At 43.4% G+C, this 26,851-nt stretch overlaps 1 protein-coding gene and 1 pseudogene across 1 annotated transcript in view; both read right to left on the bottom strand.

The window, feature by feature from the left end:
* USP3 (ubiquitin specific peptidase 3) overlaps positions 1 to 26,851 on the bottom strand; it is a 206,842-nt gene that overhangs the window by 92,063 nt on the left and 87,928 nt on the right. The gene's annotated exons all lie outside the window — the stretch shown is intronic.
* On the bottom strand, positions 17,282 to 17,641 carry LOC112393109 (60S ribosomal protein L35a pseudogene; annotated as a pseudogene).

Consider the following 26,851-nt stretch of genomic DNA (forward strand, 5'->3'; position numbering starts at 1 on the left):
GGCCAGGAGGCGAGTAGGGGGAGGGGGAGGCTGATGTGGCAATCCTGCGGGCTGGGCGAGAGGAGGAAGGAAGGTCAGGAAATGATTAACTGGGCCGGGCCGGGTAGTGGTTAGAGCAGGGCACCTCCCCGCAGTGCAGTCCTGGAGCAGTCCAGGGATGCCCTCTCAGTCACTTAGGACGCCTCGCCATCCTCCCCACCACCCGCCACCTCTCGGTTTCGGCCGCGCACTCCTCTGCCTAACGGTGTCCACTCACCTGCGGCCTCTCTGCCCACACTTTCCTCCCCCCCCCTCGCCCCCCCTTCACCAACTCCCGGAGTATTTCCAGTTCCTCTGTCAATGCTCTTTGATTGCTCCCCAAGTTTTACTTGACTGCTTTAGAGCAAGCCATCTTGAGGTTTTATGGCAGTGACGAGTTGTGGTGGAAAGTGCAGCTGCTCAAATCCTAGCCCTGCTGCCTACTTGGTGACCAACTTTAGCAAGTGTCTCTAGTCCTCCCAAGCCTTTTTTATCCGTAAAACTGGGAAAATAATACTTATCTCTCAAGGAAGATGCGAGAATTCGTGAGAATTGCCACCCCATAGCAGATAGTCAATAATTTATAGCTTTTTTCTTTTTAATGACAGCAGGTGAGAGAATAATTCCTAGGAAGGGGGAGGATAAACAATAAATGTGACCTCTGCCCAGGCTGTCCCAACCCTCTCCTCCTATCAACCGATTCTTTTTCAAGGCCTGGCTGTATCAACCTCTGTTTCCTTCCAGAAACCTACCCCCCGTTTACGATCCATGCCCCCTCATTTAGCCATGAAACATGCCCTGAACTCACGCCAGTCTTTTATCCTAGCACGTAACGGTTCCTTTTTCACCCTCGCAAAGACTCAGTTTCCTTATCATCTAGACCTCAGCTTAAACATCACTTCCTCAGGGAGGCCTTTCCTGCCCCTGCCCCAACGCCAGGTTACCTCCAGGTGTGTGATGCCCTTGTCTGCCCCCATATTCTGCCTTTTTAAAACACTCTTCAGGCACGTAATTATTTGTTTAATGTCTGTCTTCCCCTTGGAGGTCCATAAGGGTAGCAAAAGAAGTCTGTCTGGTTTCCTGCTGTATTCCTAACATAACATGTGGAACATGGAGGGCATCCAATAAATGTGTTCAATCATGAATGAGTGATCGATTAGCAATGTCTATCATGGGCAGGCGGTTAGGAAGTGGCCCAATATATGCCAGGTAGTCATCCCCTTCTCCCCCCGCTTGATCTGTAAATTTCCCTTCAGCTCTGAGTTTATGATTTTAAAGGCATCAGGAATGTGAAAACACCTTGTGAGGTGTAATCTGCCAGGGGAGAAAAAAAAAAAAGAAAGGAAAAATAGTTTTTATTAGAGTCTTCTCGCCCTAACTAGAATAAAAACCCCTCCGAGCAGGGCCCCTAACCTAGTCCCCCCTGACTGGTATAGACCGCAGAGGGCGAACTATGACTATCAGGCAGTTCAGAGAAGCTAGGCAAAATCAGAAGTCACTCCTGGGACTTTTGCTAGGTTTACCTAAAAGTTTCCTTTGTCTCTGAAAGTTTTCATAATTAAAAAATTTTTTTTCTTTGGAAAAAAAAAACTCGTGGTGAGTAAATATGTCAAACGGGGGAAGACCACGGGGCACACTGGGAAATCTGCTTTTTTAGTCCCTCGTTTCTTCAGCTACATTTATTACTACGTTCTCTTTTTGGTTCTCAGCCCACATCCCTTCGGCGCTGAGGAGCTCTGACTTACACAAGGGTGAGCCCTGGTGGTGCAGAGCCAGCCTCCAGCGCGGGTGCCGGGTGCCGGGTGCCGGGTGCCGGGAACGCGCCGCTTCCGAGAGTCCCCGCCCAGCCCTCGGGAGTCCCAGGGGGTAGGGATGCGGGAGGAGGGCGGCTCTTGCCAGCAGAGGAGGACGAGTTTTAAAAGTTTGCATTTTTCAGAGGAGAGGAATGCACAATTTCAATCACACTATCAAATGTTTTTCTTCTAAAGGCTATATCTATATAAAGGGAGGAGGGAGGGTTGAGCCAGGAGCGGGGGTGGCGAAGTGGGGGGTTACAGGTTGCGGAGGGAACCATGATCAGGACCGGTCTCAAGGTTGTTATGACCATCCCCTAACTTTTAGACTTGAGACTTCTGGCAGAATTGGTGGTCCGGAAGCGAGGATTGCAAGCTGACCAGGCCCAGGGGAAGAAGCCTTATTGGAAGCACCGAGAGAGCTAGGTTAATTATTTACCTTAGAGATTTTTCTAGGAGCAAAACCTCCTTGGAAAACTCAAGAGGAGGCTTGGTGAGTATTCGGAAGGAGGGGGAGAGGGTGAGGAGAAGCCGCTCAGGGACTCTTTTATCACCTTGTTTAATTTCCAAGAGGCACTTATCTGATACTTCCTTGTTTACTTGTTTATCTATTGTCAGTCTCCTCCATGAGAACAGAGACCTTGCTAGTCCTGTTCATTGCCTGATTTCCAGCTTCTGGAATTCAGCCTGGTGTATGGCAGGTCCTCAGGAACTATTTGTTGAATGATTAAATGAATGATGGGGCTGGATGTGGGCTTCAGCCAGGCAGCCCTCACTGGCTGTCATTCTCCCAGTTCTTTTCATTCACCCCTTTTGCATTATCTCCCTGCCCCAAATTCTTCAGTGGCTCCCTACGTGTGGCAAGATAAAATTGGAAACCCACTGCCATCACAGTCACCTGTCCCTTCTCTTTTGTTAAAGCTTTAAAAAAAAAAAACGGTTCTAGCAATATCTAAAATAGCTCCCTCATTATAGACAATGTGCTTCCTCACACCTCTGTGTCCTCCCCCCTCCATTCCCTTTTACCTGCCCAGCTGTAACTCCTCCCCCATGAAGCATACAGCCTCTTTAGGGAAGCCCTCCATCACTCAACCGAGCAGACTTCTATGCCCTCCCCTCACACCATCACTCTTTCTGTTCCTGCATCTTGTCACATGGTGCTGGGCTTTTCTGTTTACATTTCAGTCTCCTTTGGGAGCAGATGCTTTTCTTTTCAACTGTAGATCCTAGGCAATGAGTTCAGCGATTGAAGATATTGGGAAAAGATTATATTTATTGATTAAATGTTGTTGGAAGTGCCCCTTTCAAGAGCAATTACATCAATCATTGTGTGTAATGTTCCCCTAGGTATTCACAGAAAGGACCCTAACTCTGCAAGAACAGAAATTTACATTAAGTGGGTCCCAACTGGGTACAAGATACTATATCAAGTGGTTTTCATTTCTTATTTAATCCCCACAACGAATCTTAGTTGGAGGTATTATCATTTCCTTTTTACTGATGAAAGAACTAAAGCTCAAAGAAGGTATAAACAATTGCATAAATTTACACAATTAGTAATTGCTCTTTTATCAAAAGTGGTTTTCACCCCTCACACACATGGCCAGCTAAATAATTTTGCCGTATTTTATGGGGGTAGCTGAAGTTCCTGATAAGGAAGAAGACTCTTAAGGACCACAGGACACAGAAGAGCCTTTTAAGTAACTAAAGAAAGGATTATTTATATTCAGTACCATTGTAACAATCGTTGTATCATCAACATCTTAATTTGTATTGCTTTTAATGCTTTCTTCTTTATCATTGAAATGTGAACTTCACAGCACTTTTATGAAGGAGATGGGAAGGTTTTCTTGTTTAAAGACCCACTTTGCAGCTAAAGCACTGACCAATTAAGCAAAACCAAATGGCTCTAGCACCAAACAACTCTTTCACAAGTCAAGGAGTCACTTTTCTCTCTGGGCCCCAGTCTCCCATTTGTAAAATCAGGGAGCTGAATCTGGATGATCCCCAAGGGCCGTTCTAGAGTGAACATCCATTTATCCTGTGATAGCTCAGGGCCACCCAGTGACACGGGCAGAGGCAAGACCGTCCTTGTATCCCGCAGCAGAGACTGCTAACTGTTCACCCCAAATCTGTTTTCTTTTCCTCCTGGTTTCAGAAAAGAAATTTCTCAGCTCCCTTTACAGCTCCCTTTAGTCAATAGAGTGAGCAGAAATCACAAGAATCAGCCTTAGCTGGCACTGTGGACAGCTGCCCATGACAAAAATACTTCAGTGTCTAGTTTTGTTTATCAACACGTGGGGGAAATATATTAGGTCAGGTCCAGAAAGAAATGTTGGGTCTTCTAAGCTTCCAGTCTGCTCTTTCTTTCTGTGCTTCCTCTTCAACCATTTGTTCATTTACCCAACAAATACTGTATGCACTCCTGCCACGTGCCAGGCACTGAAGGTACAGGGACTTAAGAGCTCTGCACTACATGGGGGCCTCCTCTGTTGACATCTCTTTGCCACTGTCAAGATGGAAAGTGTAATATCACTCCTTTCCCCTTTGTTCATTGACTGGACATCAGAGCCTCTGAATTTCAAAGTGCCATCTAGACATGGAGTCTTAAGCCTTTAAATTGTGAAAATGACTTCACACAGAAAGGGTCTGGCTTGGTGCTTGGTATACAGTAGACCCTCAATAAGTGTCCATTTCCTTGAGACCTTGTCAAATAGGAGGGTTGATGTGGGGGATGAAGGATGATGGCCTGAAATCATTGATTCTAGGATAGCTGGCCAGAAGGGCAGATTTTTATCCTTTTTAAAGGGATCCAGGCCAGATTGTTCATTCAACAAATATACTGATGCCCAAGGCTCACGGGATATAAAAGTGAAACAACACAAAGTCTCATCCTCAAAGGGATGAGGAAGGGAGCAAGAGAAACAGATCAGCAAAGAGGCAAGTGCAACCCAGCGTGATAAGTGTTATGAAGGGAAGTACAGGATGTTACTTAGCCACAAACAAGGGGCAACTAACCCAGGCTGGTGGGTGAGGGTGGGGGAAGCATCAGGCAAGACTTCCTGGAGGAAGTGACATATGATCTGAGACTTGAATGGTATACAGAAGTTAACCAGGTCCCTGTTACAGTGGAGGATTACTGGACTGAATGTCAATATTATGACATAGTATGAGTGTGTTTCATGTTTGGTAATTGCAATCGTTGTTGCTTTTGTTGTGGTCATCCATTTACAATGCTTGGTGTCAGTTTATTTCTCTCTTGTAAAAATAAAATACAGGGTGTGTGTGTGGAAAAAAAAAAAGTTAATGCAAAGTGTTTCTGGGGACCAGCGCTGGTTTGCACATTATTTCCTACAGGTCTCTGTCAAGATGTAGTTTAAGTTTTTGTAATCTTTTTTTTTTACCCCTATGTTACGTTTGTTCTGGTTAAATTTATTGAAATATTAAAAAATAAATAAAAAATTAAAAAAGAAGTTAACCAGGTAGAGTGGGGGAGGGGGTCATAGCATCCCAGGCAGAGGGAACTGTACCTTCAAATGCTCAGAGACTCAGAGAGGGTCTGAGACTGCCAGTCTGGCTGGAGAGTCACGTGCAAGGAGGTAGAAAGCTGAGAGGTGAGGCTGGCAAGGAGGGCAGAAAGACATTAAAGGGCAGCTGACACTCTGGAGCAGAGAACTGCCATCATAGAGAAATCTGGGTTCCCAGGACTTGGGACTCTTTCAGGGTTGCATTTTGCCAGGTCCTGGGAGAGGGGATAAGGGTGCAAAGACGCAGAAAGATGAGAGATAAGACAGAGGAAAAAAGGGTACCACTAACAATTATTAACATCTATAAGATGTTCAACTGCATTAGTCATCTGGGAAATGCAAATGAAAACCACAGCACACACCTAGGTGGAACCAGATAGGAGAGGGACTTCCCTGGTGGTCCAGTGGTTAAGACTCCATGCTCCCAGTGCAGCGGGCCGGGTTTGATCCCTGGTTGGGGAACTAGATCCTGCATGCCACAACTAAGAGCCCACAGGCTGCAACGAAGATCCCGCTGGCCGCAACTAAGACCCAGTGCAGCCAAATAAGTAAATAAATATTTTCTTAAAAAAGAAGAAGAACCAAATAGGAGAGATTTGAATGCAGAGGTGACTGCCCCACACCATAATCATGACCAGACCTCTGAGACTGTGTCCATGAGGAGCTTGGAAACCACTGAGGGAGAGGCTCATACACTTTAAGAAGCAGGATTTTGGTGGGGAAAAGAATCCTAGGCTTTAGAGAACCTCCGTCTCTGCCTTCCCCCACTCCTCCTAACCTAACCTAACCTGACAATTCAGCTATCAGGAATATCCAGCTAACCAGAAAATGAATTTCTCACCCAACCAGAACGTAGATTTTCATAGTCCCAGACCCTTCCATGAGGTGTCTGATGCACTGTAAAGAAGCAAGGCTTTGGGTCCAATCAGGCTGGTGTCCTGCTTCTGCCACTGGCCTGCTGTGTGACCTTGGGCCAGCAGCCTGACCTCTCTGGAGCCTGTGTCTATGAAATAGGAATAATAATAGCTGCTTCCAAAATGGAGATTCCCCTGCTCTGTCTCCCTTAGCCAAATACTTAATGTTTGGAAAGGGAGAACAGGGATCCACATGTCATGATCAGAACCATTTTCTGAAGTTGCCAACACCCATAATTTATGCATTTACATAATCACACCAAAGGTTATAAGCATATTTTATAATTCCATCATCTAGAAAGCTCTGCTGTGGTTGACCCAGTTATAAATTGGCAGCAGCAGGAGAAAAAAGGTATTCCACATTATTACCATCTGAAGAACAATAGTGGAAAAGTAAGGAAAGGGCTTTAGAGCCCTTTTGGCCTTTCTCAGCTACCTGTGGAGCGGCTGGTGCTTTCAGGCTGGAAATGGAGCTCAGAATCAGCAAGGCTTCGTGGAAGATTACCCTGAGAGCCCTTAGGGCAGAATGATGAGAGAACTGGAAGGGCCAGAAGTTTCAGAGAGGAGGAAACTGGTGCTAGAGAGGTGACACATTTGTCCAGCAACACAGAGTCCTCTGGGCAGCTCTTGACATCAGAGCGCTCCTCTCTTGCCAGAGTCTGTGCAAAGCGAAGCTGCAAAAGGATTTTTTCATGCTTCTCGTTCGGCCCTTCCTGTGTGCAGGATGCATGAGCTGGTTATCCTGGAGAAAGATGGCTACAGAGGCAGGCTTGCCTCCCCCATACCCCTCGAATGGGTCCTAGACTGTCACCTTCTACGTGCACCGCTGATTCTGCCTGTGGTCATCCACAGTGGGTAGTTTTATGGTTGACATCCTGATTTTTTTTTTTAAAGCACTTTTTTGAGTTGTGAGCTAAACTAGCTGCTTTTTTTTTTTTTTTTTTTTAATTTTTGTCTGCACTGGGTCTTCATTGCTGCTCCCGGGCTTTTTCTAGTTGCGGCAAGCACGGGCTACTCTTCATTAATCTTGTAGAAAATACATGCTGATTTTTTTTAATCTTTTATTTTATATTGGAGTATAGTTGATTTACAATGTTGTGTTAGTTTCAGGTGGGCAGCATAGTGATTCAGTTATACATACACAGGTATTTATTCTTTTTCAAATTATTTTCCCATTTTGGTTATTACTGCATCCTGATTTCTTTTTTTTTTAATTAATTAATTTATTTATTTTTGGCTGCGTTGGGTCTTTGTTGCCATGCAAGCAGGCTTTCTCTAGTTGCAGCGAGCGGGGGCTACTCTTCGTTAATCTTGTAGAAAATACATGCTGATTTTTTTTAATCTTTTATTTTATATTGGAGTATAGTTGATTTACAATGTTGTGTTAGTTTCAGGTGTGCAGCATAGTGATTCAGTTATACATACACAGGTATTTATTCTTTTTCAAATTATTTTCCCATTTTGGTTATTACTGCATCCTGATTTCTTTTTTTTTTAATTAATTAATTTATTTATTTTTGGCTGCGTTGGGTCTTTGTTGCCATGCAAGCAGGCTTTCTCTAGTTGCAGCGAGCGGGGGCTACTCTTCGTCACAGCGCACGTGCCTCTCATTGCGGTGGCTTCTCGTTGCGGAGCACGGGCTCTAGGCACATGGGCTTCAGTAGTTGTGGCATGTGGGTTTCAGTAACTGTGGCTCGCGGGCTCTAGAGCGCAGGCTCAGTAGTTGTGGCGCACGGGCTTAGTTGCTCTGCGGCATGTGGGATCTTCCCGGACCAGGGCTCGAACCCGTGTCCCCTTCACTGGCAGGCGGATTCTTAACCACTGCGCCACCAGGGAAGCCCAACGTGCTGATATTAACTTGGCTATAGTCATTTACCACTTTTTCTTATAACTGAATCAAAAAAATAATTCTGGTGAATTGAATGGCCTGGCAACTGGTTTCTGGATTTCACTGAGTTTCTACAGCACTTGAAAGACAAATTCATCTGTACTTCCTTAAAAAAGATTTTCAAAGTCAGAAATTAGCCTGAATTTGTAAGGGGCGAGGGCACTTATTCTGCTTTGGCTGAGTTGAAAAGACTTCACCATGTCTCAGAATACATTTCCTTTCCATTTCCCCTGCCCATGCCCGCCATCTCCTACCCCAGGACCCTCAATGTTTCCTACTGGACCACACCTTCCCCGACAGCCAAAAAAAACATCAGGACACTCCCTTCTTTGAACCCCTCCCATAGGCCTTGAAGGGGCCTTGTGCTCAGCCTGTGCTAAGACTGGGAGCTTGCACGGCTGGAACCAGTTCTCTTCGTGAGTGGCCAGCCTGGCAGTGGGTGTTGGCCAAAGAAGGGAGGAACCACGCAAAGGCCACATCCCCACCTCTCACTGCCAGATCTCACTGCAAGCTTGCATCATCACTTCCTGCCTGTGCTCTATTAGAAGCTGTCAGCAGCTGCCCACTGCTCCCAGAAGCAAGCCTAGACCCTTCCATGGCATCAAGTTTCCCCTAATTTGGTCCTGACTGACCTGCCAGCCTTGCTTCTCCACCTACCACACGGGCCTGACTGCTGAGCAGATTCTCAGTGCTCTCGCCCTGGCTTCTTGCTCAAGCTCTTTGTTCAGCCTCTTTCACTCCAGCCTGTGGAAGCCCTCCAACCCACCGAGGTGCAACACCAAGCCCATGTTTAGAAAAATTCTGCCCAGCACCCATCTCATTCATATTTTCTCTCTCTTTCCCACTCCCTCCTTCTCCTCTTCCTCTCTTCTTTCCTCCTCTCTCTCTCTCTCTCTCCCTCTCTCACAAACACACAGCATGGATTAATCTCCCTCCTTTATTCACGTTCCCATGGGACTCTGCTTGTCCTTAGAGACAGCACTTACTGCAATCTGCTTTGGAACAGAATTCCTCACATTTATACTACCGCCCAGTTAGAAACTGTCTCCCTGGAATGCAAGAGCTGCCCATCCTCATTCATCTGGATATTTATCATAGTACTGGCCCCAGGGTTTTACACATAGTAGGGCCTCAACAAATGTTTGGCCTTTGAAGACAGTGACTTGATGGACAGAGACTTGGTTTTGGCAATGGACAGAACTGAGTTTGAGCGCCCCTCCACCTCTTAATAACTGTGATCTTGGATAAGCGATGTACTCTCTCTGAACCGCTTAGGTCCAAAACCTGTAAAACGGGGGTTACGATAGTGCCTACCCCATAGAGTGGTAAAGAATGGTTGAGATAATATGTGTAGAACGTGTAACTCTTGCCATTCATAAAGCAGGTTCCTATAAACATGGGTCACCAACTTTACCCTATATACATTTTTGAAGCTCGCTCTTTTGCCTTGGATGCCCTAGAGTGGCTATCTGGGGAGAAGCCTACTAGAATATTCCCATTGGAAGACAAAAATGACCTCCTTGCAACCTGGGCCTGGTTGCAAGGAGGTCAGAGGGGTTGGCGAAGACTGAAAGGATTCTGAGGAAAGGGGGGGGAGGGTTGGCAAAAGGGGGCAGCCCCAGGCCCTGTAGGAGGTGGGCTACACCCTTCCCAACTAATAAAGTCAGACACTTCCCAGGAAATCAGCTCCTCCAATCTCATTTATGCTAAATTAGCATCTACTAGAGGATTTCCCCAAAGCCATCCCCACACTTTAATGGGAACCTGAGTAATCAGAAATAGGAAAAGCAGCCAAGAGCATGGAGAAAGGGCATTTGCAAAGGAACTTGGCCACTGTGTCTCTGGCACTGAGGGTGTGGGGGGACAGAGGCCTAGGAGGGCAGGACTCTAGAGGACCAGGGAGCCCCGCCTGTCACAGAGACACTCACACTTGCCAAACAGCCTTCGGATTGTACCTTGGTTTCTAGGGGCAGCCATCCTGGAAACGGGTGAAGGGGACAGGATTTAGAATGGGGTGGAGAAGGGTGGGATGGGAACAGCAATGTCCTTCACGTGGCACCTGTGGTTCTCAGTACACATTATTAAATGGGAGTTTTGATACATTTCAGCCTCCCGAGACTTTGGGCAGGGCCATCAGCTCTTCTCAGGGCTGAGTTCCCTTGAATACGCTGACCTCCTACTTCCTTCTGTGCACCAGCAGCCTGTCCAAAACTGAGTTCCCTGTGATAGGACAGTGTTGTGTGTCTGTGGGTGAGGGTGATACTAGTTTGCACAGTTGTCATGGTGGGAAGATCTGAATGCCACGTGGCAGTCTTTCCCTTGGAGACAGGATCCTGGGTTAGGATCTTGGCACTTGAATGACTTTTGGAGGTCACGTAGTCCAGTCACCCTATTACCGATGAGGAAACTGACACCTAAAGAGGCCAAACCAGTTCACGATGTATACACATATCAAATCACCACCATGGACACTTTATATGTTTTATATGTTTGTCAATTATACCTTAATAGAGCTGAAAAAATAAACTAAAATTAAAATTAATAAAAGAGAAGCCAAGCCAGGAAGAGAACCAGGTCTCCTCATCCCCAGCCCAGGGTTTCTATCCTGTTTCTCTGTGATAGCCCCATAAAGACGTCTTGGTGTGGTGTGAGACAGACATCGTCACATGGTTGAAAATCTGGATTTATTTTTATAAATATGGATTTGACTAGAACATGTGAATCTTATGTGCTCTAATCTTAAATTAGAGCCCTTACTCCTTTGCCTGCCTTCTTGTAGCTTCTTGTTCCCATGGGGAGCTCGTGTAAATGGCTTCTAGATCCACACTCTGATAGACTCTTGGGGTGGAGTTGGGGAAGATCCAAGGCATGAGTGTTTGGGCTTGATCGGCCTGCTCTTTTGAGTGCTGGGTGGCAGGCAGGCAGGCATTCTCTCTTCCCTTCCCTAAAAGATCTCCATCCTCTTTAAGTCCAAAAGAGGCTGGTATGCAAAGAGACACCCCTGGGAGGTAGCACGTGGCCCCTCTCCCGGGGAAAGGAACAGACTGAGTGAAAAATGGACACTAACTCACGTGAGTCCTGAAAAAGCACAAGTAGATCAATGGAACAGGATAGAAAGCCCAGAGATAAACCCACACACCTATGGTCACCTAATCTATGACAAAGGAGGCAAGGATATACAATGGAGAAAAGACAGTCTCTTCAATAAGTGGTGCTGGGAAAACTGGACAGCTACATGAAAAAGAATGAAATCAGAATGCTCCCTAACACCATACACAAAAATAAACTCAAAATGGATTAGAGACCTAAATGTGAGGCTGGACACTATAAAACTCTTAGAGGAAAACGTGGGCAGAACATTCTTTGACATAAATCGTAGCAAGATCTTTTTTGACCCACCTCCTACAGCAATGAAAATAGAAACAAAAATAAACAAATGGGACCTAATGAAACTTAAAAGCTTTTGCACAGCAAAGGAAACCATAAACAAAACAAAAAGACAACCCTCAGAATCGGAGAAATTATTTGCAGATGAGCAACTGACAAGGGATTAATCTCCAAAATATACAAACAGCTCATGCAGCTCGATATCAAAAAACCAAACAACCCAATCAAAAAATGAGCAGATGACCTAAATAGACATTTCTCCAAAGAACACATACAGATGACCAAGAGGCACATGAAAAGCTGCTCAACATCACTAATTATTAGAGAAATGCAAATCAAAACTACAATGAGGTATCACCTCACACCAGTTAGAATGGGCATCATCAGAAAATCTACAAACAACAAATGCTGGAGAGGGTGTGGAGAAAAGGGAACCCTCTTGCACTGTTGGTGGGAATGTAAAATGATACAGCCACTATGGAGAACAGTATGGAGGTTCCCTAAAAAACTAAAAATAGAGCTACCATATGACATAGCAATCCCACTCCTGGGCATATACCCTGAGAAAACCATAATTCAAAAAGAGTCATGTACCACAATGTTTATTGCTGCACTATTTACAATAGCCAGGACATGGAAGCATCTGTCCATTGACAGATGAATGGATAAAGAAGATGTGGCACATATATACAATGGAATATTACTCAGCCATAAAAAGAAATGAAATTGAGTTATTTGTAGTGAGGTGGATGAACCTAGAGTCTGTCATACAGAGTGAAGTAAGTCAGAAAGAGAAAAACAAATACCGTATGCTTACACATATATATGGAATCTAAAAAAATAAAATGGTCATGAAGAACCTAGGGGCAGGACAGGAATAAAAAGGCAGACCTACTAGAGAATGGACTTGAGGACATGGGGAGGGGGAAAGGTAAGCTGGGACAAAGTGAGAGAGTGGCATGGACTTATATACACTACCAAATGTAAAATAGATAGCTAGTGGGAAGCAGCCGCATAGCACAGGGAGATTAGCTCGGTGCTTTGTGACCACCTAGAGGGTTGGGATAAGGAGGGTGGGAGGGAGAGAGATGCAAGAGGGAAGAGATATGGGGATATATGTATATGTATAGTTGATTCACTTTGTTATAAAGCAGAAACTAACACACCATAGTAAAGCAATTATACTCCAATAACGATGATAAAAAAAAAAGATGTGGTACATATACACAATGGAATATTACTCAGCCATAAAAAGGAACAAAATTGGGTCATTTGTAGAGACATGATAGACCTAGAGACTGTCATACAGAGTGAAGTAAGTCAGAAAGAGAAAAACAAATATCGTATAATATCGCTTATATGGGGATTCTAGAAAAATGGTACAGATGAACCTAGAAAAATGGTACAGATGAACTTATTTGCAAAGCAGCAATAGAGACACAGATGTAGAGAACAAACTTATGGATACCAAGAGGGGAAGGGGGGGTGGGGATGAACTGGGAAATTGGGATTGACAGATATACACTACTATGTATGAAATAGGTAACTAATGAGAACCTACTGTATAGCACAGGAAATTCTACTCAATTCTCTGTGGTGATCTAAATGGGAAGGAAATCCAAAAAAGAGGGGATATATCTATACGTATAACTGATTCACTTTGCTGTACAGAAGAAACTAACACATCATAAAGCAATTATACTCAAATAAAAATTAATTTTAAAAAAAGCACAAGTAAATTAAGCCTAAAGAAAGGGGATGTCAAAAGGACTGATGAAACTCACAAGGGTAAATGCATTGACTCATTTAAGAAATCTTTAACTGATCACTTAATTTAACCAGTTATAGTTCTATGCACTGGGCACATTAGACCAAGAAGGATACAGAGACCCAAGCAAGTGACCCAGAAGAGGAAAACTCAAAGTCATGGACAAATTCTCAGTTAAATGGGAAGTGAGGTTAGAGGAGGATAGTGGGAGGAATGAGATCTTAAAAGGTTGGCCAGAGATTTCAAGAGGATAACATCTGCACAGATAACATTTTTGAAAACCTGAAAGAAAGGAGGCAGAGAGAGATACAATTTGAGAGCTACTTTGGCACTCTAAGCACTAAACCAAAGTGTTTGCACTGCATGCTGGGATAATTCATTCACTCAGCAAGTACTCACTGAGCACTTCCTATTTTTCTGGCTATGCCAGGCTCTTTGCTGTTCCTTGCCCTCACAAGACACACTCCCGTACCCTGCCTTTAATACATCAGTGTCCTCTTCTTTTGAGGGCTTCCCCCCAATGAACAGCACCATTTAGCAGATACATAAACAAACTGAAAAGGCTGTGACAGGAGAACGAACAATATCCTAGCAAGGACCCTGTCTAATTCATCTTTGCACCCCAGTGCTGCGCACATAGTAGGCATTTAGGAAATGTTTGATGAATGAATGAATGAATATCATTGTGAGGCACTGAGGAAGCCAAAGGTTTCTAATGAGAAATGTTAGCCTGGGGAATTCCCTGGCGGTCCAGTGGTTAGGACTCTGCACTTTCACTGCCAAAGGAATGAAATGTTAGCCTGGTTACAACTCTGTAAAAAGTGCATTTAAAAAATCTTTTAAAAATCTACTGAAAAACACTAACAGTGGTTGAATGATGGAATTATGGGAGACTTTCTTTTCTCTATTTCCCCCATTTTGTATATTGCAGCAACATTTTTTGTAATGAAAAAATATATTTTAGCCCATTCCCCCTGGTTCCTCCCCCTGACCCAAACTGTGAGACTTACATTACAACGTATTACCTAATTGAAAAAAATTGTTTGTACCATATAAATTATGAAGACTGAGAAAACATGACCTGAATTTTATAATGCAAACAACTATAATTTATCACCACATTATTCTGATGTGTTTGCTGATATGCATGATCATTTATAGCCAGGCATAAACAACAGCTCCCATAAAACATTTTGATTAGTATTACTTGAAATAGCCAAATTGGGTCTTTTGTCTGAGCACTGGGGAAGGGGAGGCAGAAACTGGGCCGAGGGGGATTTGACTCTGTTGCCCTCACTAGGGACCCCACTTTTCCAGCAGAGTCTGTCAGGACCTGGGAGCTCTGGGGACCTCTGGCTGACAGATGTGCAGGCGTCTAAGTGCTGGCAGCAGAGCAGGGCAGTAACTGGGACTGCTCAGGCTTCACGAAGGAGCTTTTCACCCCAACAGGAGCGGCGCTACCACCCCAAACTCTCCTTTCCTTTCCCTCCCAAGGTCAGCTTTCTAGATGTGAGGAAGCCCATAAGGATACTGCCTAAAGTGTCATCAATAAAAATTTATTTGGGCAGCGGAAGCACTGCCTCTAGAGGGCTAGAGGAGGGACATGTTCATTCACATGACAAATATTTATCGAGAACCAATAGGCACCAAGTGTAAACAAGGTCCTATACATACATGATATCATTTTTCCCTTCCTTCATCATTTCTTTCTTCATGATATTATCCCCATTATACAGATAATGAAGCAGGCTCAGAAAAGTTAACTGGCCCTAGGTCACACATTTAAGTTAAGTGGTGGGAGTTGGGTGGACTGGGGAGTAGAGAGAGGGAAGGAGGAGGGATCCAAACTTAGCTCTATCAGACCTGGAAACCCACTCTCCCCGCACTTTACAAAGCAACACAGCAGAAGTTTCCAGACTTGGTGTTTAAAGTCTGTATGACTATCAGTGGCCATTCTGGGTCTCAGTCTCCTTGTTTAAAAATAAAGGGCTTGAGAAATGTTTTCCAAGTGTCCTTCCAGCGCTGGTTCTTTGTCACAGTGTTCCCTCTCCTTGCCTTTGTGAAAGCTCTGCGGGAGGAACACACCCCGGTCACCAGCGCAGAGCAACGCCAGGTACTCCAGTCTCTCCGGGGATCGCCCCCTAGAGGACATCGGTGGTGTTGCAGGAGCCAAGGCTCCCACTGAGTCCAGGCAGCAAACAATCACAGGGTTGAAGCCAACTTTAATTACCGCTTTACCTTTTTTAAAATGGATTTAGAAAACATTCTCACAGCCCTTCCCACGCTCACCAGGGCAATGCTGCTGAAACATTTAATGATGGGGAACATTTGCAGCCTGAAGACCTACTGGTTCTATGAGTCATATTTAAAAATTAGATTATATTTTAACTTTCTACACCTCAGTTTCTTTTAGGACTGTGAGGCCCTTTACTGATCCAATGCTGATTTTGCAGAGCTGCCGAAATGTGATTATAAAACAATACACTTGTCTCTACTTAGTTATTTTTATTACAATAGTCAAGTTTTGATTAGGTAATATATGCATGTGGTACAACATTCAAAAGTCACTACAGGGACTTCCCTGGTGGCGCAGTGGTTAAGAATCTGCCTGCCAGTGTGGTTCAAGCCCTGGTCCGGGAAGATCCCACATGCCGCGGAGCAACTAAGCCCGTGTGCCACAACTACTAAGCCTGCACTCCAGAGCCCGTGAGCCACAGCTACTGAGCCTACGTGCCACAACTACTGAAGCCTGCGTGCCTAGAGCCCGCGCTCTGCAACGAGAAGCCACCGCAATGAGAAGCCCGAGCACCGCAACGAAGAGTAGCCCCCGCTTGCTGCAACTAGAGAAAGCATGCGTGCAGCAATGAAGACCCAATGCAGCCAAAATATAAATAAATAAATTAATTTAAAAAAAAAGTCACTACAGAGTTTTCAGTAATTATCATATGACCCAGAAATTCCACTCCTGGGTCTATACCTCCGCAAACTGAAAACAGGTGTTCAAATAAAAACTTATACACGAATGTTCACAGCAGCACTATTCACAATAGCCACAAAGTGGAAACAACCCAAATGTCATCAACTGACACTAGATAAACAAAATGCGGTATATTCATACAGTGGAACATTATTCAGCCATAAAAAGGAATGAAGTACTGATACATGCTACTATTTGGATGGACCTTGAAACATTATGCTAACTGAAAGAAGCCAGACACAAAAGGCCACATATTATATTATTCCATTTACATGAAATATCCGGAAGAGGCAAACCCATAGAGATTTTCTTATCTGCAGGTTAGTGGTTGCCAGGGTCTGGGGGAAAGGGCGAATGGGAAAGTGACTGCTAATGGGTATGGGGTCTCGTGTTGGGGTGATGAAAATGTTCTGTAACTAGATAGTGGCGATGGCTGCACAACACTGCAAATGTACTAAATGTTGCTGAATGGTACACTCTAAAATACTCAAAATGGTACATGTTATGTTACATGTACTTGACAACAATACAAATAAATAAATAAAGGGTATTCTGTAAAAAGTAAGTTCCCCTTTCTCCAGGTCCCCTTCCTGCAGACAAAAACAACAGTTAGCACTTTTCCTTCTCTACTCTTCCAGAGATTATTATTGTATGTATGTAGGTGTGTGTGTATATATACTGTGTGCAGCTTGTATGTATTGTAAATATATATTCTTATTCTCCCTTTTTTGGGACACAAACTGTCACACCATTCTGCAACTTGCTTTTTCCACTTCAATTATTTTGGATGGTTCTGAGTCAGTACTTGTTGTTTTTAATGGCTTTTGATCTTTCCAAAATGACAAATGAAGAATATCATCTCATTATAGTTTTAATTTTTATTTTCTTTTGAATGAGCATCTTTTCATGTGTTAAAACCCATTTGTATTTTCTTTTTAATTAATTAATTAATTAAACAAAAATACAAGGGAACAAATCCACACTTTTATTTATTTAGTTTTCAGTAAGTTTAAATCCTTGAAGGGTACAGCATCACATGGATTCCGTATCCAATGCCCTTAGCAGGAAGGTTGCTTCGGAATTTGGCACAAACCATGCCACTGTTTCGAAGAGCATGAGTTATCTTTCCCCGGATTACTCTGGTTTTGTTAGGTTTTCCACCAGGAGTTACTCTGTTGTTCTTTGCTTTGTACACATAAGCACATCTCTTGCCTAGATAGAATTCAGTTTCAACTCGAGCATATACACCTTCAATTTTCAGGAGAGCTGTGTGCTCCCTCTGGTTCCGTAGACCCCACTTATAGCCAGCAAAAATGGCCTTGGACCACAGCCTTCCAGACATATTTGTCGTTTTAGAAGTCCTGTTCCCAGCAGGCCCCACTTATTTGCCCCCAAAGTTCAGCTGCGGGAGTGCCACACACCTCCCTAATTAATTAATTTATTTGGCGGCATCAGGTCTTAGTTGAGGCACACGGGATCTTTCACTGCAGCGTGTGTGCTTCTCTCTAGGTGTGGTGCTTGGGCTGTAGAGCACATGGGCTCAGTAGTTATGGCATGCAGGCTTAGTTTCCCCGCCACATGTGGGATCTTAGTTCCCCGACCAGGGATCAAACTCGAGTCCCCTGCATTGGAAGGCAGATTCTTAACCACTGGACTACCAAGGAAGTCCCCCATTTGTATTTTCTTAACTATGACTTTTCTTTTCATATACTTTGCCCATTTTTATGTGAAGTTGTTGGTCTTTTTCCTTTTGACTTGTAGGTGTTCTTTATAAATTAACATTATGAGCTCTCTATGGTATGAATTTTGAATCTATTACCCAATTGTCTTTTGACCCTCCAACATTCGTGTAACCAGATGCATTAATTTTCCCTGTTTGAATTACCTAGCATGGTTTCTGTTTTTCTGACTGGATCCTGACTGATACATTTGGGTGGGTTTTTTTTTTCTTATTCATTTGTGCAAATACTTTGTACATTAAGGAAATTAACCAATTATCTATCATACATGTTGAAATTATTAGTTTATTTTGCCTTTTAAATATGTTTATTCTTTTATAGAAATTAAAAAATTTTATGTACTCAAATTTATCAGTATTTGCCTTTACAGTTTCTATATTTCATGGCATGCTTAGACAGGCCTTCCTCATTCTAAGATGATAAACATATTCACCTATATTTTCTTTCTATACTTTTATGGTTTCATGTTTTATATTGAGTTTTTTATTCATCTGGAACTTATTTTGGAGTAAGGAGTGAGGTAGCAATATAATTTAAATGGCTTTCCCAAATGGAAAATGGTGTTTAGTCAATTGTCTCAGTACCATTTATTGAATAGCCCTTCCTTTCTCCTTTGATTTGAAATGCTAATTTTATCAGGTATTACATTCAAATATATACTTGGGTCTGTTTCTGGACTTTTTTATTGGGTTATCTATTTCTTAGTCAGTTATACTTTACTTATTAGCCAGAAACCAGCATTTGACTTTATGGATTCATCCATAAAAATACCTCTACACTTGAAGTAAGTAACTCTTGGAAGTCAAAACACAAGAAAGGGAGGGTGGAGTCTCTTCATGTCTGAGAAGCCAGAGATGTTGACTGAGGAGGAAATACTGAAAAATTGGTCTCCTAAACCAAGGCTTCCTAAATAATTTTTGATTGATAAAGTAAGTGCATTTAAATGCCAGATTTCAACCAAAAGTTATGGGGGGGTCTTGTTTATTTACTTTCTGAGAGATTTCCTAAATTTTATCTTCTAACTCTTTTACTGAGCTGTCACATTTTTAATCCCAAGGGCTCTTTATTGTTTTACAAATGCTTTTTTTTTTTTAGCACCCTGTTCTTTTTTCATGGATACATTATTTTCTCTTCCTGAAGATTAACCATAGAATATATCTTTTTTTCCTCCTCTTTTCTGTATTTCTCTATTTTCTTTGAGTTCATTGTTTTGTGTGTATTAGCTGCTATCTTTTAGAGACTTTTCCTCAATTATTTGAATTTTGCCTTATTTAATATTATTTTAATATTAGCCTTATTTAAGAGTAAAGCATGAAAAAGCTAATTGGAAAAATCTGTGTGTGTGAGTGAGAGAGAGAGAAGAGGATTATTGATTAAAAGGCTTCAGGCAGGATAACTAGGCAGAGACCCCACTGTTTATTTAGGTGACCTTCAACTGTCAATCTCTTAAGCCATTTCCCTTGGGCAAGTTTCACCTGAGAAGAAATCTCCAGTCTCCTGCCTGGTGGGTCCATATCTGGCTGCCTGCTCCCTGGGAGTTAAGCTAGGGAAAAAAACTGGTGGGCAATACAGGGATACTACAAAATGGGAAAATCTTTTGGGGGAAAAAAACCCCTATGTTCAAGACCAGTGTGTTTGGGGGACTTCCCTGGTGGTCCAGCGGTTAAGAGTCCACCTTCCAGTGCAGAAGACGCGGGTTTGATCCCTGGTCAGGGAACTAAGATCCCACGTGCCATGGGGCAACTAAGCCCACACCACAACTACTGAGCCCACGTGCCACAACTAGAGAACCCACGTGCTGGAACTAAGACCCAACGCAGCCAAAATTAAAATAAATAAATATTAAAAAAAAAAAAAAGACCAGTAAGTTTGCTGGGTAAGGACCTCTGGATATACAAGGTGTCCCTGTTTTAATAACTGCTAATATAAGTGTATGTTTGAAAGACAAATACAACGTGTATCCTTTATGAACCCCTCTTAGTTTGGTCGTCTCTGGCCACTGTAAGGCTAACACTTGCACCTCTAATCTGAAAGAGTACACTGTACAGAGCCCGTGTGTGTGTGTGTGTGTGTGTGTGTGTGTGTGTGTGTGTGTTGAGGGGATAGAAAAAAGGGATAGGACGGTGGTGGTGGAGGGGGGAGCCCTTTGGGAAACAATTCCATTCATAGGAATCCTGGGTCTACTTCCTTACAACCTTTAGGATTTTGTGCTGATGAGTATCGTTTCAGTGGCCTATTTGGCCTCTATAAAGCTCACAATTGTTCCTTTTTCCCTTTAACTGGGGATCAGATGTGTGGGAAGATTTTGCTTTGAAATGTTTTTATTCCAGCAAGAAGGCTCAGTTTTAAACACAAAATGTACTTGTATTAGCCCTGTGCTCTCAAACTTCCAAAAAGAAGGTCTTTTATAAATTTGCTGAATTCTCTGTGAGCTTGTGTTTATTAAGTCCCACTGTTTGCAAACTACTTTGCCATGACATACACATCATTTTAAAACAGGAAGTTAGCTTTTAATCATTAGGCTGAAGTCAAGTGCTTCAGAAAATAAAAAGGCTTCAAGCCTGAGAATTTAACATGACAAAAGTCACAACAGGAAGGTAGGTGACTCTGGCTTTGCCTCTTCATTCAGTCTTTGGGTTTGTTCATTGTTTGCCCACTTCTTACATACCTATTTTGTGCATGGCCTCATTTATACTCTGGTCTACACCAATCAAATGAGCTACTCAGTCAAAATGCAAGAACTCTGTTAATACATAGACTTCCTATGTACAAAGATAGGAAAAGAGGCCTTATTTTCACTGCTGTAAAATACACCATTGTGTGAATGAACCGTAATTCATTTACTAATTCTCTTGCTGATGAATGATGTTTGGGTTGTTTCCAGATTTTTCTATTACAAGCAATGCTGCAGTGAACAACCTAGCACATCCCTCCCTCCTAGCACATCCCTTGCACACATGTGCAAGTTTCACTCAGGCAACAGTTCTCAAAGTGTGATCCAAGGACCCACAGGGGTCCGTGAAGTCCTTTTAGGGGGTCCGTGAGGTCAAAACTATTTTCATAATAATTTTCACTTTCATTCTGTCAGGCATAGGCAGAGGAGTTTTCCAGAGGCTGCATGATATGTACCTAATTATCAGAAAAGGCCATTAAAATACTCCTACCAAAAAAGAAAAAAAATACTCCTACCATTTCCAATTATGTATCTATATGAGGCTGTCTTCTGTTAAAGCCAGACAGTAAAGAGATTTGCAAAATGTAAACAATGCCGCTCATCTCCCTAAATTTTCAAGCATATATAATTCTTTTTCATAAAATATGTTGTGTTAACATGTACTGGGTTTCAATCGAAAAATGGGCAAAAGACCTAAATAGACCTTTCTCCAAAGAAGAAATACAAACAGCCAACAGGCACATGCAAAGATGCTCAACATTGCTAATTATTAGAGAAATGCAAATCAAAACTACCATGAGGTGCCACCTCACACCCGTCAGAATGGCCATCATTGAAAACTCTGCAAATAACAAATGCTGGAGAGGATATGGAGAAAAGGGAACCCTCTTACACTGTTGGTGGGAATGTAAGTTGGTGCAGCCACTATGGAGAACAGTATGGCGGTTCCTCAGAAAACTAAAAATAGAATTACCATATGATCCAGCAATCCCACTCCTGTGCATATATCCAGACAAAACTCTAATCCAAAAAGATACATGCACCCCTATGTTCACAGCAGCACTGTTCACAAGAGCCAAGACGTGGAAACAGCCTAAATGTCCATCGACAGATGAATGGATAAAGAAGATACACAACGGAATACTATTCAGCCATAAAAAAGAATGAAATAATGCCATTTGCAGCAACATGAATGCAACTAGAGATTATCACACTAAGTGAAGTTAGTCAGAAAGAGAAAGACAAATACCGTATGATATCATTCATATGTGGAATCTAAAAAAATGACACAAATGAACCTATCTACGAAACAGCAACAGACTCATGGACATAGAGAACAGACTTGTGGTTGCCAAGGGGGAGAGGGTTGGGAGAGCGATGGAGTGAGAGGTTGGGACTAGCAAATGTAAGCTATTATATATAGAATGCATAAACAACAAGGTCCTACTGTATAGCACAGAGAACTATATTCAGTATCCTATGGTAAACTATAATGAAAAACTATTAAAAATGTATATATATGTATAACTGAATCACTTTGCTGTACAGCAGAATTTAACACAATACTGTAAATCAACTATACTTCAATTAAAAAAAACATGTACTGGGTTTATTTTAAAATTAGTTAATAAATATTTTTAAATGTGTCAATTTCTAATATAGTAAATATCAATAGATATAACCCACATAAACAAAAGCTCTTTGGTATGGGATCTCCAATAATTTTTAAGAGGATAAGAGAGTCCTGAAACCAAAAAGTTTGAGAACCACTGCCCTACAGTACAGACCTAGGAGTGGAACGAATGAGTTGTGGGGTAGGTGCATAACCAGCTTTAAATGATAAATCTCATAATCACTAAACATTAAATTTTATTTGATATTATTTATATAGAAGCACCCCAAAACACAACAAAATTAAAGTATACATAGCTCAGAAATGCATACATATTTGCTAAAACTGAAAACAAAAAATAGAGGCCAATGTTATGCTCAAAATACAGGCTAGGGCTTCCCTGGTGGCGCAGTGGTTGAGAGTCTGCCTGCCGATGCAGGGGACACGGGTTCGTGCCCCGGTCCGGGAAGATCCCACATGCCACGGAGCGGCTAGGCCTGTGAGCCATGGCAGCTGAGCCTGCGTGTCCGGAGCCTGTGCTCCGCAACGGGAGAGGCCACAACAGTGAGAGGCCCGCATACCGCAAAAAACAAAACAAACAAAAACGAAAAAACCAAAAAACCCCTCCCTCCTGTGTATCAGGGTTTTGTTTTCTGTGCACCATCTTCGTTGTGTTTAATCCTCACAACAACTCTGTGAGGTGGGCACTAATACCTCCCATTCACAGATGAGGCGTTTGAGGGGCAGGGAGGGTAAGGGGTTACCCAAAGTCATGCAGGTGGTAGGGGATGGTGCCTGGGATGCTAGAACCCAATTCTGTCTGTCTCTCAAGGTGATATCCTTTCCATTATAGTGCGTCACCCTTCTGGGCCTCCGTTTCCCCTTCTATAAAATGGGAATAACATCTATGTCCCAGATTCGTCATGAAGACTAACTGCATAACGGAGCACAGTGGCTGACTCTCCTCCTTCCCTGCCCTTCAAGCCCCAGGTGCAGGGTCAGGCCATACCCTGAGATTGCTCATCTGCACCTCTCTGGGTCTGGCTATTCTCAGCTACTTTCAGGACAGGAACCTATCCAGAGAGGGCTGGGCCATGAGTTACACGGCTCATTTCACATCATTAATGCTCTCATGTTTCTGATAGTTACAGTGTTTGCCTCACTGACCTTAGGGGACGCCCACCTTCCTCTCTCCCTCCCAGCCTCCCTCCTCTATTCATGCTGATTCACACCCAGGCCCAGCTCATACCATGGCTCTCAGCAGAGACTGTCATTTTTGACTTGATTCAAAGCCAGTTATTCACCACAGGCAGTGACTACGAGAAACCACGGTGGACTCACAGAGCAATGAGCTAAGAGAACCCCCGCCCCACAAACTATGGAAGGGGCCCCTAGCACTGCGCCTGCCTCCTCTTAGACACTGTGGCTTCAACTGAGCTGCATTTAAAGGGCTAGTGGCTCTTGTTTGAAAGGCTGGTTAGTCATCTACCTGTTCGTTTTGGTTTGATTCTATTTAATTAGATTTAATTCCTTTCAACAGTTAAGTGCCAGATGCTGGGCAAGGCTAGTGTGTTCAGCCTGCAGAAGCTCGGCTCCCCACAAAACAACTTTGTTAGGGACTTAATTCCAGAAATGGAGTCTAATTCAGATATTTTAACTAGGACGAGATGGAATGAGAGGGAATTGGAGGCTATGTGAGTTTTATTATTGAGGAGTCTCGTTCTCTGCCCATCATACTGAGACTGAGTCCCCCTGACACCGAGTTCCCCTGTCGAGTTTATGATTAACCTCTCTATCCAAAAACTTATTCCCTTTCTTGTCCCACATTTGGTCCTCTCAGGATTGAGGAGTATCAATGAAAAGGGGGACTGAAACCAAGTAGGACCCTCCTGGGTACAAAAACCCCTTAATGCCCCCATTTATTGTTTGGAGAAAAAGACTTTAATTGCCTAGGCCTTCCCTGAGTTCCAAAGAGCAGACTCAAATGACTAATTAGGGAAGACAAAGGGATGCGGAAACAAAGGAAAAGCGGTTAAACAAGAAGAAGTCATGATAATAGTTCAGCAATGAAACTATTATCTTAGTTCCTTGTCCCAGTTCTTCCACAAGGGATATTCATAACAATCTGATACCTATCTTTGAGTTGTTTTGCAGGAACCAAGACCTCTCGTCCCCGCAGTCACCTACCCAAGTGGATGGCAGCTCCTACACATTGAACACAAGCACGTAGACCCCAGACTGGTTGGAACCAGAAGGCTGATGATTGAGATTCCTGAAGCGTCGCCCTGCTACCTCACCACCAACCAATCAGAAGAAAGTCATGCACCCTGCAGCCCTCACCCCAAATGTGGCCTTTAAAAACCCTTCCCTGAAAGCTATCGGGAAGTTCGGGTCTTTTGAGCACGAGCTGCCTGTATGCCTTGCCTTGACCTAAGTTCAGTTCCGTAATAAGACCTCTGAGCCTCACCAGGGAGAGGAATAATTCATTCACGTCTCACCCCTCACACAGCAGAGCCAAGTTACCGACACCAGGTTGTCGTGAAGGAAAGTACAGTGTCTACTGCAGGCACCGAGCAAAGAGCATGGGCAGCTCATGCTCAAAAGACCCAAACTCCCCAATGGCTTTCAGGGAAGGTGATATCTGGGGTGAGGGCTGCAGGGTGCGTGATTTTCTTCTGATTGGTTGGTGGTGAGAAGGTAACAGGGTTATATTTCAGGAATCTCAATCATCAGCCTTTTGGTTCTAACCAGTCTGGGGTCTACGTGCTTGTGCTCAGTGTGTAGTCGCCACCCTCCACGTGGGTTGGGGTGAGGGGTGTCTCAGTTCCTACAGAACAACTCAAAGATGTGTATCAGATTATGTATAGCCCTTGAGGAGGAACTAGGACTCTTTTATTGCTGAACTATTATCGTTACTTTTCTTGCTTAACTGCATTTCTTTTCTTTCTGCATTCCCTCTCTTCCCTAATTAGTAACTGCTTGAGTCCGCTCTTTGAAACTCAGGGAAGCCCTAGGAGACTAAAGCCTTTTCTTACAAGCAAGAAACGGGGGACATGGAGGGGCTTTTGTACCCGGGAGGGCCCTGCAAGGTCCTGCTCAGTTCCAATGCCACAGAGAATTGTTCCTACAGTGTAGTTTAGAAACGTGTGTTTGTGCCACTATGGAGCTGGAAAAGGAAAACCAAGGGAAAAAATGTAAATCAAGGGGGAAAAACAAACATAGTTAAAGCTGTTCCGGCCAACATTCTCTCAACTGGAAATGTCCAATTCTGACATTCTGGTTCACACCTTGAAAATACATACTCATCTATTTTTTTTTTTTATTTGCATTGTATCTTCTTTGCTGTGTGCAGACTTTCTCTAGCTGCGGCGAGCGGGGTCTACTCTTTGTTGCAGTGTGCGGGCTTCTCATTTTGGTGGCTTCTCTTGTTGCGGAGCACGGGCTCTAGGCATGCAGGCTTCAGTAGTTGTGGCACACGGGCTCAGTAGTTGTGGCACGCGGGCTCAGTAGTTGCTCCATGGCATGTGGGATCTTCCTGGACCAGGGATAGAACCCGTGTCCCCTGAATTGGCAGGCGGATTCCTAACCACTGCGCCACCAGGGAAGTCCCCATACTCATCTCTTTTGACTGAACAATATTGATCACAAGACAGTATGGGAAGAGTGAAAAATATCAAGGTTAGTTGGTAAAATGCAAGAGAAACTATACATGTCAGCCATTCCTTAGGAAGAGAGACAAAGCAAGATGAAAAAACCCCAGCAGAACTGAAGAATGTTTACATTTTGCAACCACAAATGTGAAGTGAGCTCAGAAGCCAGTGGGAGTTTAACAAAATAGAGTTAAGGTCGAGGTGGAGGCTGCTCTGTGCAGATCCCCCTCCTGGTCGCCCAGGCAATGAGACATTGCCTTACAGTAATGAAATCATATTGAGAAGAAACCCACAAGCACAGGAGAATTTCTGGGTCTACAGACTTGCTGTTTCTCCCTCTGACTTTGGCCTAGTAAAGGTAGGAAACAGGTGAGGTAGTTGTGTGTATGTCTTTTACTCACTGGCACCATTGCCTAGGGGAAACTTCAGGAACCCAGGACTGCAAGTATCAGGGTAACTCCCTGGAGGGTGCCTGAGGGGCTTGCTTAGATCAGAGACTTACACCAGCCCTATCATTCAGGAGGGGTTAGAGAGAGAAGGGGCTGAGTCCACTCATTAGCTGGCTAATAACTCTTGAGTTTGTCATGGAGATGTCATGGAGAAGAGAAAATGAATGAGATGACATCCATGTCCCCAAGGTGAGGGGAAAGCAGATGCATGTACACAATTAGCTGTATGAAGCCACATTGAGGTGTGTGAACAAAGCACTACAGGAACCCTTTTCCTCTTTGGTATTCTTTTCCTTCTACAGGCCATGTTTTTACAGAAAAAAAACTTAGCAAATAATAAGCAAAAGGAAAAAATTAGAGTCATTCTATATTATACCACCCAGAAAGGACTAACATTAACATTTTAGAGTATACCTTTTCAGACCTTTTTCTTATGCAAATATATGCATGGGTTC

Source organism: Neophocaena asiaeorientalis, unplaced genomic scaffold, assembly GCF_003031525.2.
Source record: "Neophocaena asiaeorientalis asiaeorientalis breed wild unplaced genomic scaffold, Neophocaena_asiaeorientalis_V1.1 scaffold264, whole genome shotgun sequence".
Lineage (NCBI taxonomy): Eukaryota > Metazoa > Chordata > Mammalia > Artiodactyla > Phocoenidae > Neophocaena > Neophocaena asiaeorientalis.